This window comes from Heterodontus francisci, chromosome 19, assembly GCF_036365525.1.
Source record: "Heterodontus francisci isolate sHetFra1 chromosome 19, sHetFra1.hap1, whole genome shotgun sequence".
In the NCBI taxonomy this organism is placed as follows: domain Eukaryota; kingdom Metazoa; phylum Chordata; class Chondrichthyes; order Heterodontiformes; family Heterodontidae; genus Heterodontus; species Heterodontus francisci.
In genome coordinates, this window is record NC_090389.1 from 18,863,887 (window position 1) to 18,880,912 (window position 17,026).

Consider the following 17,026-nt stretch of genomic DNA (forward strand, 5'->3'; position numbering starts at 1 on the left):
CTTCAGCCCCGCCTTTATGGCTGTCTGACAGCTCTAGCGATCACTGGCAACTGACTCCCACGACTTGTGGTCAATGTCACAGGACTTCTTGTCGAGTTTGCAGATGTCTTTAAAGCGGAGACATGGACGACTGGTGGGTCTGATACCAGTGATGAGCTCGTTGTACAATGCGTCCTTGGGGACCCTGCCATCGTCCATGCGGCTCACATGGTCAAGCCACCTCAAGCGCCGCTTGATCAGTAGGGTGTATATGCTGGGGATGTTGGCCGCCTCGAGGACTTCTGTGTTGGAGATACGGTCCTGCCACCTGATGCCAATGATTCTCTGGAGGCAGCAAAGATGGAATGAGTTGAGACGTCGCTCTTGGCTGACATACGTTGTCCAGGCCTCGCTGCCGTAGAGCAAGGTACTGAGGACACAGGCTTGAAACACTCCGACTTTTGTGTTCTATCAGTGCGCCATTTTTCCACACTCTCTTGGCCAGTCTGGACATAGCAGCGGACGCCTTTCCCATATGCTTGTTGATTTCTGCATCGAGAGACAGGTTACTGGTGATAGTTGAGTATAGGTAGGTGAACTCTTGAACCACTTCCAGAGCGTGGTTGCCGATATCGATGGATGGAGCATTTCTGACATCCTGTCCCATGACGCTCGTTTTCTTGAGGCTGATGGTTAGGTCAAATTCGTTGCAGGCAGACGCAAACCTGTCGATGAGACTCTGCAGGCATTCTTCTGTGTTAATGCAGCATCGTCAGCAAAGGGGAGTTCCCTGATGAGGACTTTCTGTACTTTGGTCTTTGCTCTAAGACGGGCAAGGTTGAACAATCTGCCATCTGATCTTGTGTGGAGGAAAATTCCTTCTTCTGAAGACTTGAACGCATGTGAGAGCAGCAGGGAGAAGAAGATCCCAAACAGTGTAGGTGAGAGAACACAGCACAGCCCTGTTTCATGCCACTCAGGATAGGAAAGGGGTCTGATGAGGCACCACTATGCTGAATCGTGCCTTTCATATCGTCATGGAATGAGGTGATGATACTTAGTAGCTTTGGTGGACATCCGATCTTTGCTAGTAGTCTGAAGAGACCACGTCTGCTGACGAGGTCAAAGGCTTTGGTGAGATCAATGAAAGCAACATAGAGGGGCATCTGTTGTTCGCGGCATTTCTCCTGCAGCTTGTGAAGGGAGAACAGCATGTCAATGGTGGATCTCTCTGCTCGAAAGCCACACTGTGCCTCAGGGTAGACATGCTCAGCCAGCTTCTGGAGTCTGTTTAAAACGACTCGAGCGAAGACTTTCCCCACTGATATCAGACTGACAGGTCTGTAGTTCCCTGTTTTCGCTCTCCCTCCATTCTTAAGTAGTGAGGTTACATTTGCTACCTTCCAATCTTCAGGAACCGTTGCAGAATCTATAGAATTTTGGAAGATGATCACCAACGCATCCACTATCTGTACAGCCACATCTTTCAACACTCTGGGATGTAGATCATCAGGTCCAGGGGATTTATCAACTTCCAGTCCCATTAATTTCTCCAGTACTACTTTTTTACTAATACTGATTTCTTTCAGTTCCTCATTCTTGCTAATCCCTTGGTTCTTTGTTATTCCTGGGAGGTTTTTTGTATCTTCCTCCATGAAAACAGACACAAAGTATTTGTTTAGTTTCTCTGCCATTTCCTTATTCCCCATAATAAATTCCCGTCTTTGCCTGTAATGGGCCCACATTTGCTAGTTGTTTCCTTTTTACATACATATAGAAGCTTTTACAGTCCATCTTTATGTTTCTTGCTCGTTTACTTTCCTATTCTATTTTCTTTTTCTTTATCAGTTTCTTGGCCCTCCTTTGTTGAATGCTAAAATGCTCCCAATCCTTAGGCTTACCACTTTTTTTTGGCAACTTTATAAGCCTCTTCCTTTGATCTAATACAATCTTTAACTTCTCTTGTTAGCTATTATTAGATCACCTTTCTTGTTGAGTTTTTGTGTCTCAAAGGAATGTAACTTTGTTGTAAACCATGTATTAATTCTTTAAATGCTAGCCATTGCCTGTCTACCGTCTTACCTTGTAACGTAGTTTTCCAATCTACCACAACCAACTTGCTCCTCATACCTTCATAGTTTCCTTTGTTTAGATTTAAGACCCTAGTTTCAGATTGAACTGCATCACTTTCAAACTTAATGTAAAATTCTATCATATTATGGTCAATCTTCCCTAGAGGCTCCTTTACAACGAGATTAACAACAGGCCACTTAAGGGCCTCAATTGGCCTCTGGATGGGAAGGCCGTCATTGGCCTATCCCGCCTCCGGGAGAATTGGAACCGGCAATCCTGGCATTGGGTTCTGTGGCGGCCGCTGCCGCTCTGATTCTCCACGCACCCCCCCCCTTGCCCCGAATCCTGCCACCAGGAGGAGAACAATCTTCTCTTTCCAACACTGTAATGTCTTCCCTGATCAGTACTGCTAACCCACATCCCTTTTTCCCTTCCCTTTCTTTTCTAAACACTTTGTATTGTGAATACTAAGTGCCCAGTTCTCACCATTTTTAAGCCCCATTTCCATTATTGCCACCTCATCATATTCCTACATGGCTATTTGCACTTGTTACTCACCAGCTTTACTCACCACACTTTGTGCGTTTCCACATGTGCATTCGAACCCTGTCTTTGCATTCCTTGTAGTCCTTTTTAATCTGCTGCTTTTTAATATGGTACTACTTCCTTCTCTAGTACTATCCAACACTTTCACTCCTTTATGCTCCTTATTCCTCTTTTCTACTTCGATATGTGGTACCCATCTCCCTGCCAATTTAGTTTAAATTCTCCCCAACAATACTAGTCAGCCTTCCCGCAAGGACATTGATCCCAGTCCTGTTGAGGTGCACCCTGTCCCTTTTAAATAGGTGCCTCCTGTCCCAGAACTGGTCCCAATGTCCCAAGAATCTGAAGTCCTCCCAACGACACCATGCCTCAAGTTTCCCTATCTTCCTTTTTCCACTCTCGCTGATGCATGACACTGGGAGTAATCCAGAGATTACTATCTTTGAGGTCCTACTTTTTAAATTCCGCCCTAGCTCCTGAAAATCTGACCGTAGGACCTCAATAACTGCCCTCTCTATGGCGTTGGTACCAACATGTACCACAACTTCTGTCTCATTCCCTTCCCCCTGCAGAATATTCTGCACCCTCTCAGCAATGTCCTTTGCCCTGGCACCAGGAAGGCAACACACCATGTGGAACTCATGAAGACAGTTCTAGAAATGCCTGTCTGTCCCCCTAACTATGGAATTTGCTCTAGCGACTGCATTTCTATGCTTTCCTGTTCCCCCCACCCCCATGCAGGCTGTTCCTCATTGGTGCCATGGTCTGGACTGCACTTCTTTGGGGTGTCGTCACTCCCAGCAGTCTCCAATGCAAAGCACCGGTTTGAGAGTGGCACACCCCGAAGATTCCGACAGCTCATGCCTCTTCCTACTCTTCCAAATAGCCAATCATCTACAATCCTGAACTTTTACTGCCTTGGGGGTGGCCACCTCCTGGAACATATGATCCAGGAAACTCTCAGCTTCCCTCATGCTCTGCAGTGACTCCAACTGCCCCTCAAGCTGAGAAACCCCAAGACTGAGCTCAAGCAACTGGAGACAGATCCTACACACATGGTCCCCCAAGACACCTGAAGTGTCCTGAAGTTCCCACGTGACACAAGAATTGCAAGCAACAGGTCTATCGATCTCAGCTCTCACTCTCCCTCTCTTGGACCGCTCCTTGTTTTTTAAAAATACAAGAGCACCTCTTCCCTCACTCACCAAATTCCCCTAGTTAAGTACTCTGTCGAAGCAGCACTCCACAGAGCTAGACTCTGGGCGTTTGTAAAAGCCTCCGGTATTTTTACTGGCAAAAATCCCAAAGACCTGAGTCAGCCCTGTGATAGAAATTACCAGTCCTAACTGGCTACCTAATTAACTAACTGTGCAACTGCCACTAACAGGCATCTTGTTTACCACTGACTAATACAGTGAAAGAAACTACCAGTTAAGGTTAAAGTTAAGTTAATTGCAAAGCTTAACTAAATTTTGGAACAGGAGTCAGGGCCACTTAGGCCTTACTCTGACATTCAATTAAACCATGGCTAATCTCAACTCCGTTATTCGCTTTTGCTCCACAACCTTTCGTACCCTAAGCCAACAAAAATATATCAATTTCAGTCTTGAAAGATCCAATTGTCCACCTACTGGAGGATAGTGTGTGGGGAAAAACATGTGAAAGGAAATCCATTATGGTCTCTGCTTCCACAAACCATGTATGCCCATTTGAGGAATGGTTCTGTTTTTACTTACTGCTCCCCAAAGGCATTCAAGGAAAACTCCAGACTTTTCACCTATCCTCACATCTCCACTCTTCCACACAGCTGCTGCCCTCCAAAGACCACAACATGTACTTATATAGCACCCTTAGCCTACAAAAATGGTCGTAAGGCACTTCACAGAAGTCCAAACTGAGCAAAAGGAAGAGATTTTTGGATATATAACTAAAAGCTTGGTCAAAGAGGTGGGTTTTAGGGAGGGTTTTAAAGGAGGAGAGAGAGATGAAGCAATAGAGAGGGTTGAAGGCAGTTCCAGAGCAAGGGCTTGAAGGATTGTAGGCAAATGGTGGGACAAAGGGAGTTGCCACTCAAACCCGCCCGGCATCTTAATGTAATAATAACTCTGCATTGCAGGGTATAACTCTCCTCTTGAAATAATATAGCCAACAAAAATATATCAGTTTCAGTCTTGAAAGATCCTGTATTGTATTACAGGTTATAACTCTATTTAAAATAATAAACTATATTACTGGCTTGAATTCTCCTATACAAGTGTACTTCATTGTCGATAACCCAGATTCTGCACCTAGGTTTTTATCCCCATGTCCCCTGAGATGCACCCAGTCCTGGCCCTATGAAACATTTCCAGACTCATTCATTGCCCTTATCGCTGGAAACATGTTGTGCTTTATGATCTCAACAAGAGAGTATACTCAATAATGGAATGTGTTTTTGTTTCAATAAGAGAATTATACCCTGTAATACAGTGTCATGATTAGATTAGATTAGAGATACAGCACTGAAACAGGCCCTTCGGCCCACCGAGTCTGTGCCAACCATCAACCACCCATTTATACTAATCCTACACTAATCCCATATTCCTACCAAACATCCCCACCTGTCCCTATATTTCCCTACCACCTACCTATACTAGTGACAATTTATAATGGTCAATTTACCTACCAACCTACAAGTCTTTTGGCTTATGGGAGGAAACCGGAGCACCCGGAGAAAACCCACGCAGACACAGGGAGAACTTGCAAACTCCACACAGGCAGTACCCAGAATCAAACCCGGGTCCCTGGAGCTGTGAGGCTGCAGTGCTAACCACTGCGCCACTGTGCCGCCCTGTGTTGTTATTAGTACAGCAGAGTTGTATCCAGTAATACCATGTTAGTATTTCAATAGGAGAGTTATATCCAGTAATACAGTGTTATTTTTCAATTGGAGAGTTATACCCTATGTCATGAAGACCCCCACCTGCCAAGAATGAGCCATATTAATTTCGTCATATGAACATTAATTTTAAACTGTTGCTGGAGTGAAGAAATGACTCGTTTAAAGAGATCACCAGACATTTGGCTGGAGGATATTTGCATACTAAGAGACAGTGCTTGTGGAGACAAAGCAACTACTCCCTGGTCCAATTAACCCAAATGGAGTTTGATCACCAGACACTGAAGGTATAGAAAGCTCGCATTGCAGTGTCTGCGAAGATGGAGAATCCACAAACGCAGAAGTGGTTAAACCAGCTGGTCACAGGATAGTTTGAAGACAGACTGCAGATTGCACCTGAACCTGGAACAAGACAGCCTCTCTCCAGGCTGGTGGTCTCTTGCTTTGTCACAAGCCTCTGGACCCACTGAAGTTGTTTAAACCTCAAGGGAGAGAAGACTCCTACAAGTTAAACATCAAAACAAGTTAAAGCATGCACTGGGCCCAACGAACAGCAAGACTTGCCGACAACCAAAGATTCCACATTGAACTCAAAGGACTGGAAGTACAACCCAACTATTGCCTCAAACTTTTCCCCTTTATTCTTTCTACTCTTTCTGTCTCTATCTGCTTGTGTGTTTATCGTGTATGCATGCTAGCATGATCACGTTGCATATTTGTAGTCGTTAACCGAATTAGAGTTAGATGAATAAACATCCACCTTTCTTGTTTAAATCTAAGTAAACCTGTCTGATTGATTTCTCTGCCTTACAATTGGAAAGCAGAATTGACTCTCTTATTTGCGTTTGATAGAATTCTCAGTCACGTTTTTACCAAAAGGCTGCTGATTTTAAAATCCAAGTAGACCTGTTGCTGTGCTTCTCGTTGAAAGAACTGTGTGACGCCTGCTGCAGCTGAAATACTTAGAATGTCTATCTATTAAAAACTGTTTTGTCGAATTCGCCTGGAGACTTGGAGTGGCATCTGGTTACTCTACTCTGGGATACCTCATCAACCAGCAATGTAACTTCCCAGGACTTACAACCCAGCTACTTATTTTATTCCTAAGAAACACTATTTTTAAAAAACGGTTAACCATTGTTAGTTTTTGAATGCATGTGTGTGTGCATGGGCAGGCTTAGGTTAAATAAGAACTTATAAGGTCTTGAGACACAGGTTTATCTTAATAGTGTTTAAGATTTAATTTTTTTATTAAATAGTCAATTTGTTATCATCTAAAGATACCTGGTTTGCTGTATTTCATTCTGGGGGATAATAAAGTGTTTAATTTGGCTGTTTTCCAGTTAGGAGGGAAACCTTTAATAATATGATGCGACCTGCGGAGTGATTGGACTAATTTGACAGTGCATTGCTTCCGCCTCCGTTGTCCCCCCGGTAATAGTGTTACTATTTCAACAGGAGTGTTATATCTGGTCACACAGTGATATTATTTCAATTGGAGAGCTTTATCCAGTAATACAGTGTTATTACTTCAATAGGAGGTGTATCCCCTACAATAGTGTTATTATTTCAATAGGAGAGTTAGCCCCTGCAAAAGCGTTAGTATTTCAATAGGAGAGTTTTACCCTGTAATACGCTGTTATTATTTCAATAGGAGGGTTATACCCTGCAATAGTGTTATTATTTCAATAGGAGGATTATACTCTGTAATACACAGTTATTATTTCAATAGGAGAGTTATACCCTGTAATACGCTGTTATTATTTCAATTGGAGAGTTATACCCTCTAATACGCTGTTATTATTTCAATTGGAGTTATACCCTGTAATAGTGTTAATATTTCAATTGGAGAGTTATATCCAGTAATACAGTGTTATTATTTCAAATGGAGAGTTATACCCTGTAATACGCTGTTATTATTTCAAGAGGAGAGTTATACCCTGCAATAAGATGTTATTATTTCAATAGGAGAGTTATACCCTGTAATAGGCTTTTATTATTTCAATAGGAGAGTTATACCCTGTAATAGTGTTATTATTTCAATAGGAGAGTTATACCCTGCAATAGTGTTATTATTTCAATAGGAGAGTTATACACTGTAATAGCGTTATTATTTCAATAGGAGAGTTATACCCTGCAATAGTGTTATTATTTCAATTGGAGTGTTATACCCTGCAATAGTGTTATTATTTCAATAGGAGGATTATACTCTGTAATACACAGTTATTATTTCAATAGGAGAGTTAAACCCTGTAATACGCTGTTATTATTTCAATTGGAGAGTTATACCCTGTAATAGTGTTATTATTTCAATAGGAGAGTTATACACTGTAATAGCGTTATTATTTCAATAGGAGAGTTATACCCTGCAATAGTGTTATTATTTCAATAGGAGAGTTATACACTGTAATAGCGTTATTATTTCAATAGGAGAGTTATACCCTGCAATAGTGTTATTATTTCAATTGGAGTGTTATATCCTGCAATAGTGTTATTATTTCAATAGGAGAGTTATACCCTGCAATAGTGTTATTATTTCAATAGGAGGATTATACTCTGTAATACACAGTTATTATTTCAATAGGAGAGTTATACCCTGTAATACGCTGTTATTATTTCAATAGGAGAGTTATACCCTCTAATACGCTGTTATTATTTCAATTGGAGAGTTATATCCAGTAATACAGTGTTATTATTTCAAATGGAGAGTTATACCCTGTAATACACTGTTATTATTTCAAGAGGAGAGATATACCCTGCAATAAGCTGTTATTATTTCAATAGGAGAGTTATACCCTGTAATAGTGTTATTATTTCAAGAGGAGAGTTATACCCTGTAATAGGCTTTTATTATTTCAATAGGAGAGTTATACCCTGTAATAGGCTTTTATTATTTCAATAGGAGAGTTATACCCTGTAATATTGTTATTATTTCAATAGGAGAGTTATACCCTGCAATAGTGTTATTATTTCAATAGGAGAGTTATACCCTGCAATTGTGTTATTATTTCAATTGGAGTGTTATACCCTGCAATAGTATTATTATTTCAATTGGAGTGTTATACCCTGCAATAGTGTTATTATTTCAATAGGAGAGTTATACCCTGCAATAGGCTTTTATTATTTCAATAGGAGAGTTATACCCTGTAATACGCTGTTATTATTTCAATTGGAGAGTTATACCCTCTAATACGCTGTTATTATTTCAATTGGAGTTATACCCTGTAATAGTGTTAATATTTCAATTGGAGAGTTATATCCAGTAACACAGTGTTATTATTTCAAATGGAGAGTTATACCCTGTAATACGCTGTTATTATTTCAAGAGGAGAGTTATACCCTGCAATAAGCTGTTATTATTTCAATAGGAGAGTTATACCCTGTAATAGGCTTTTATTATTTCAATAGGAGAGTTATACCCTGTAATAGTGTTATTATTTCAATTGGAGTGTTATACCCTGCAATAGTGTTATTATTTCAATGGGAGAGTTATACCCTGCAATAGTGTTATTATTTCAATTGGAGTGTTATACCCTGCAATAGTGTTATTATTTCAATAGGAGAGTTATACCCTGCAATAGTGTTATTATTTCAATAGGAGAGTTAAACCCTGTAATACGCTGTTATTATTTCAATTGGAGAGTTATACCCTGTAATAGTGTTATTATTTCAATAGGAGAGTTATACACTGTAATAGCGTTATTATTTCAATAGGAGAGTTATACCCTGCAATAGTGTTATTATTTCAATAGGTGAGTTATACACTGTAATAGCGTCATTATTTCAATAGGAGAGTTATACCCTGCAATAGTGTTATTATTTCAATTGGAGTGTTATATCCTGCAATAGTGTTATTATTTCAATAGGAGAGTTATACAATGTAATAGCGTCATTATTTCAATAGGAGAGTTATACCCTGCAATAGTGTTATTATTTCAATTGGAGTGTTATAGCCTGCAATAGTGTTATTATTTCAATAGGAGAGTTATACCCTGCAATAGTGTTATTATTTCAATTGGTGTGTTATACCCTGCAATAGTGTTATTATTTCAATAGGAGAGTTATACACTGTGATAGCGTTATTATTTCAATAGGAGAGTTATACCCTGCAATAGTGTTATTATTTCAATTGGAGTGTTATACCCTGCGATAGTGTTATTATTTCAATAGGAGAGTTATACCCTGCAATAGGCTTTTATTATTTCAATAGGAGTGTTATACCCTGTAATACGCTGTTATTATTTCAATAGGAGAGTTATACCCTACAATATTGTTATTATTTCAAAAGGAGGATTATACTCTGTAAGAGTGATATTATTTCAATAGGAGAGTTATACCCTGTAATACACTGTTATTATTTAAATTGGAGAGTTATACCCTGCAATAGTGTTATTATTTCAATTGGTGTGTTATACCCTGCAATAGTGTTATTATTTCAATAGGAGAGTTATACACTGTGATAGCGTTATTATTTCAATAGGAGAGTTATACCCTGCAATAGTGTTATTATTTCAATTGGAGTGTTATACCCTGCGATAGTGATATTATTTCAATAGGAGAGTTATACCCTGTAATACGCTGTTATTATTTAAAATGGAGAGTTATACCCTGTAATCGTGTTATTATTTCAATAGGAGAGTTATACACTGTAATAGTGATATTATTTCAATAGGAGGATTATACTCTGTAAGAGTGATATTATTTCAATAGGAGAGTTATACCCTGTAATACACTGTTATTATTTAAATTGGAGAGTTATACCCTGCAATAGTGTTATTATTTCAATAGGAGAGTTATACCCTGTAATACGCTCTTATTATTTCAATTGGAGAGTTATACCCTGTAATAGTGATATTATTTCAATAGGAGGATTATACTCTGTAATAGTGATATTATTTCAATAGGAGAGTTATGCCCTACAATATTGTTATTATTTCAATAGGAGAGTTATACCCTGTAATACGCTGTAATTATTTAAATTGGAGAGTTATACCCTGTAATATGCTATTATTATTTAAAATGGAGAGTTATACCCTGTAATACGCTCTTATTATTTCAATAGGAGAGTTAGACCCTGCAATAGTGTTATTATATCAATTAGAGAGTTATACCCTGTAATACGCTGTTAATATTTCAATAGGAGAATTATACCCTGTAATACGCTGTTATTACTTCAATAGGAGAGTTATACCCTGCAAATGTGTTATTTCAATATGAGAGTTATGCCCTGTAATACACAGTTATTATTTCAATAGGAGAGTTATACCCTCTAATACGCTGTTATTATTTCAATTGGAGAGTTATACCCTGTAATAGTGTTAATATTTCAATTGGAGAGTTATATCCAGTAATACAGTGTTATTATTTCAAATGGAGAGTTATACCCTGTAATACACTGTTATTATTTCAAGAGGAGAGTTATACCCTGCAATAAGCTGTTATTATTTCAATAGGAGAGTTATACCCTGTAATAGTGTTATTATTTCAAGAGGAGAGTTATACCCTGTAATAGGCTTTTATTATTTCAATAGGAGAGTTATACCCTGTAATATTGTTATTATTTCAATAGGAGAGTTATACCCTGCAATAGTGTTATTATTTCAATTGGAGTGTTATACCCTGCAATAGTGTTATTATTTCAATAGGAGAGTTATACACTGTAATAGCGTTATTATTTCAATAGGAGAGTTATACCCTGCAATAGTGTTATTATTTCAATTGGAGTGTTATACCCTGCAATAGTATTATTATTTCAATTGGAGTGTTATACCCTGCAATAGTGTTATTATTTCAATAGGAGAGTTATACCCTGCAATAGGCTTTTATTATTTCAATAGGAGAGTTATACCCTGTAATACGCTGTTATTATTTCAATTGGAGAGTTATACCCTCTAATACGCTGTTATTATTTCAATTGGAGTTATACCCTGTAATAGTGTTAATATTTCAATTGGAGAGTTATATCCAGTAATACAGTGTTATTATTTCAAATGGAGAGTTATACCCTGTAATACGCTGTTATTATTTCAAGAGGAGAGTTATACCCTGCAATAAGCTGTTATTATTTCAATCGGAGAGTTATACACTGTAATAGGCTTTTATTATTTCAATAGGAGAGTCATACCCTGTAATAGTGTTATTATTTCAATTGGAGTGTTATACCCTGCAATAGTGTTATTATTTCAATAGGAGAGTTATACACTGTAATAGCGTTATTATTTCAATAGGAGAGTTATACCCTGCAATAGTGTTATTATTTCAATTGGAGTGTTATACCCTGCAATAGTGTTATTATTTCAATAGGAGAGTCATACCCTGCAATAGTGTTATTATTTCAATAGGAGGATTATACTCTGTAATACACAGTTATTATTTCAATAGGAGAGTTAAACCCTGTAATACGCTGTTATTATTTCAATTGGAGAGTTATACCCTGTAATAGTGTTATTATTTCAATAGGAGAGTTATACACTGTAATAGCGTTATTATTTCAATAGGAGAGTTATACCCTGCAATAGTGTTATTATTTCAATAGGTGAGTTATAGCCTGTAATAGCGTCATTATTTCAATAGGAGAGTTATACCCTGCAATAGTGTTATTATTTCAATTGGTGTGTTATACCCTGCAATAGTGTTATTATTTCAATAGGAGAGTTATACACTGTGATAGCATTATTATTTCAATAGGAGAGTTATACCCTGCAATAGTGTTATTATTTCAATTGGAGTGTTATACCCTGCAAAAGTGTTATTATTTCAATAGGAGAGTTATACCCTGCAATAGGCTTTTATTATTTCAATAGGAGTGTTATACCCTGTAATACGCTGTTATTATTTCAATAGGAGAATTATACACTGTAATAGCGTTATTATTTCAATTGGAATGTTATACCCTGCAATAGTGATATTATTTCAATAGGAGAGTTATACCCTGTAATACGCTGTTATTATTTAAATTGGAGAGTTATACCCTGTAATACGCTGCTTTTATTTAAAATGGAGAGTTATACCCTGTAATACGCTGTTATTATTTCAATAGGAGAGTTATACCCTGTAATACGCTGTTATTATTTCAATAGGAGAGTTATACCCTACAATATTATTATTTCAAAAGGAGGATTATACTCTGTAATAGTGATATTATTTCAATAGGAGAGTTATACCCTGTAATACGCTGTTATTATTTAAAATGGAGAGTTATACCCTGTAATCGTGTTATTATTTCAATAGGAGAGTTATACTCTGTAATAGTGATATTATTTCAATAGGAGAGTTATGCCCTACAATATTGTTATTATTTCAATAGGAGAGTTATACCCTGTAATACGCTGTTATTATTTAAATTGGAGAGTTATACCCTGTAATATGCTATTATTATTTAAAATGGAGAGTTATACCCTGTAATACGCTTATTATTTCAATTGGAGAGTTATACCCTGTAATAGTGCTATTATTTCAAATGGAGAGTTATACCCTGTAATATGCTGTTATTATTTCAATAGGAGAGTTATACTCTGTAATAGTGTTCTTATTTCAATAGGAGAGTGAAACCCTGTAATACGCTGTTAGTATTTCAATAGGAGAGTTAGACCCTGCAATAGTGTTCTTATTTCAATAGGAGAGTTATACCCTGTAATACGCTGTTAATATTTCAATAGGAGAATTATACCCTGTAATACGCTGTTATTACTTCAATAGGAGAGTTATACCCTGCAAATGTGTTATTTCAATATGAGAGTTATGCCCTGTAATACGCTGTTATTATTTCAATAGGAGAGTTATATCCTGTAATCGTGTTATTATTTCAAAAGGAGAGTTATACCCTGTAATAGTGTTATTATTTCAATAGGAGAGTTATACCCTGTCATAGTGTTATTATTTCAAGAGGAGAGTTATACCCTGTAATAGTGTTATTATTTCAACAGGAGAGTTATACCCTGTCATAGTGTTATTATTTCAAAAGCAGAGTTATACCCTGTAATACGCTGTTATTATTTCAATAGGAGAGTTATACCCTGTAATATGCTGTTATTATTCCAATAGGAGAGTTAGACCCTGTAATAGTGTTATTCTTTCAAAAGGAGTTATACCCTGGAATACGCTGTTATTATTTCAATAGGAGAGTTATACCCTGCAATAGTGTTATTATTTCAATAGGAGAGTTATACCCTGTAATATGCTGTTATTATTCCAATAGGAGAGTTATACCCTGTAATAGTGTTATTCTTTCAAAAGGAGTTATACCCTGGAATACGCTGTTATTATTCCAATTGGAGAGTTATACCCTGGAATAGTGTTATTATTTCAATAGGAGAGCTATACCCTGTAATACGCTGTTATTATTTCAATTGGAGAATTATACCCTGTAATAGTGTTATTATTTCAAATGGAGAGTTATACCCTGTAATAGTGTTATTATTTCAATTGGAGAGTTATACCCTGTAATAGTGTTATTATTTCAATTGGAGAGTTATACCCTGTAATAGTGTTCTTATTTCAATTAGAGAGTTATACCCTGTTAATATTTCAATAGGAGGATTATACCCTGTCATAGTGTTATTATTTCAAGAGGAGAGTTATACCCTGTAATAGTGTTATTATTTCAAAAGGAGTGTTATACCCTGTAATAGTGTTATTATTTCAACAGGAGAGTTATACCCTGTCATAGTGTTATTATTTCAAGAGGAGAGTTATACCCTGTAATAGTGTTATTATTTCAAAAGGAGTGTTATACCCTGTAATAGTGTTATTATTTCAACAGGAGAGTTATACCCTGTCATAGTGTTATTATTTCAAGAGGAGAGTTATACCCTGTAATAGTGTTATTATTTCAAAAGGAGAGTTATACCCTGTAATACGCTGTTATTATTTCAATAGGAGAGTTATACCCTGTAATATGCTGTTATTATTCCAATAGGAGAGCTATACCCTGTAATACGCTGTTATTATTTCAATTGGAGAATTATACCCTGTAATAGTGTTATTATTTCAAATGGAGAGTTATACCCTGTAATAGTGTTATTATTTCAATTGGAGAGTTATACCCTGTAATAGTGTTATTATTTCAATTGGAGAGTTATACCCTGTAATAGTGTTCTTATTTCAATTAGAGAGTTATACCCTGTTAATATTTCAATAGGAGGATTATACCCTGTCATAGTGTTATTATTTCAAGAGGAGAGTTATACCCTGTAATAGTGTTATTATTTCAAAAGGAGTGTTATACCCTGTAATAGTGTTATTATTTCAACAGGAGAGTTATACCCTGTCATAGTGTTATTATTTCAAGAGGAGAGTTATACCCTGTAATAGTGTTATTATTTCAAAAGGAGTGTTATACCCTGTAATAGTGTTATTATTTCAACAGGAGAGTTATACCCTGTCATAGTGTTATTATTTCAAGAGGAGAGTTATACCCTGTAATAGTGTTATTATTTCAAAAGGAGAGTTATACCCTGTAATACGCTGTTATTATTTCAATAGGAGAGTTATACCCTGTAATATGCTGTTATTATTCCAATAGGAGAGTTAGACCCTGTAATAGTGTTATTATTTCAAAAGGAGTTATACCCTGGAATACGCTGTTATTATTTCAATAGGAGAGTTATACCCTGCAATAGTGTTATTATTTCAATAGGAGAGTTATACCCTGTAATAGTATTATTATTTCAAGAGGAGAGTTATACCCTGTAATGTGCAGTTATTATTCCAATTGGAGAGTTATACCCTGGAATAGTGTTATTATTTCAATAGGAGAGCTATACCCTGTAATACGCTGTTATTATTTCAATTGGAGAATTATACCCTGTAATAGTGTTCTTATTTCAATAGGAGAGTTATACCCTGTAATAGTGTTATTATTTCAAATGGAGAGTTATACCCTGTAATAGTGTTATTATTTCAATTGGAGAGTTATACCCTGTAATAGTGTTATTATTTCAAATGGAGAGTTATACCCTGTAATAGTGTTATTATTTCAATTGGAGAGTTATACCCTGTAATAGTGTTCTTATTTCAATTAGAGAGTTATACCCTGTAATACGCTGTTAATATTTCAATAGGAGAATTATACCCTGTAATAGTGTTCTTATTTCAATAGGAGAGTTATACCCTGCAATTGTGTTATTTCAATATGAGAGTTAAGCCCTGTAATACGCTGTTATTATTTCAATAGGAGGATTATACTCTGTAATACACAGTTATTATTCCACTAGGAGAGTTATACCCTGTAATACGCTGTTATTATTTCAATAGGAGAGTTATACCCTCCAATACACTGTTATTATTTCAATTGGAGAGTTATACCCTGTAATAGTGTTAATATTTCAATTGGAGAGTTATATCCAGTAATACAGTGTTATTATTTCAAATGGAGAGTTATACCCTGTAATACGCTGTTATTATTTCAAGAGGAGAGATATACCCTGCAATAAGCTGTTATTATTTCAATAGGAGAGTTATACCCTGTAATAGTGTTATTATTTCAAGAGGAGAGTTATACCCTGTAATAGGCTTTTATTATTTCAATAGGAGAGTTATACCCTGTAATAGTGTTATTATTTCAATTGGAGTGTTATACCCTGCAATAGTGTTATTATTTCAATAGGTGAGTTATACCCTGCAATAGTGTTATTATTTCAATTGGAGTGTTATACCCTGCAATAGTGTTATTATTTCAATAGGAGAGTTATACACTGTAATTGCGTTATTATTTCAATAGGAGAGTTATTCCCTGCAATAGTGTTATTATTTCAATTGGAGTGTTATACCCTGCAATAGTGTTATTATTTCAATAGGAGAGTTATACCCTGCAATAGGCTTTTATTATTTCAATAGGAGTGTTATACCCTGCAATAGTGTTATTATTTCAATAGGAGAGTTATACCCTGCAATAGTGTTATTATTTCAATTGGAGTGTTATACCCTGTAATACACTGTTATTATTTAAATTGGAGAGTTATGCCCTGTAATAGTGTTATTATTTCAATTGGAGTGTTATACCCTGTAATACACTGTTATTATTTAAATTGGAGAGTTATACCCTGTAATAGTGTTATTATTTCAATTGGAGAGTTATACCCTGTAATAGTGTTATTATTTCAATTGGAGAGTTATACCCTGTAATAGTGTTCTTATTTCAATTAGAGAGTTATACCCTGTAATACGCTGTTAATATTTCAATAGGAGAATTATACCCTGTAATAGTGTTCTTATTTCAATAGGAGAGTTATACCCTGCAATTGTGTTATTTCAATATGAGAGTTATGCCCTGTAATACGCTGTTATTATTTCAATAGGAGGATTATACTCTGTAATACACAGTTATTATTCCACTAGGAGAGTTATACCCTGTAATACGCTGTTATTATTTCAATAGGAGAGTTATACCCTCTAATACACTGTTATTATTTCAATTGGAGAGTTATACCCTGTAATAGTGTTAATATTTCAAATGGAGAGTTATACCCTGTAATACGCTGTTATTATTTCAAGAGGAGAGATATACCCTGCAATAAGCTGTTATTATTTCAATAGGAGAGTTATACCCTG

At 36.4% G+C, this 17,026-nt stretch overlaps 1 protein-coding gene across 3 annotated transcripts in view; it reads right to left on the reverse strand.

Moving 5' to 3' along the window:
* The window catches only part of srgap3 (SLIT-ROBO Rho GTPase activating protein 3), a 340,865-nt gene that overhangs the window by 123,586 nt on the left and 200,253 nt on the right, over positions 1-17,026 (reverse strand). The window lies entirely within an intron of this gene.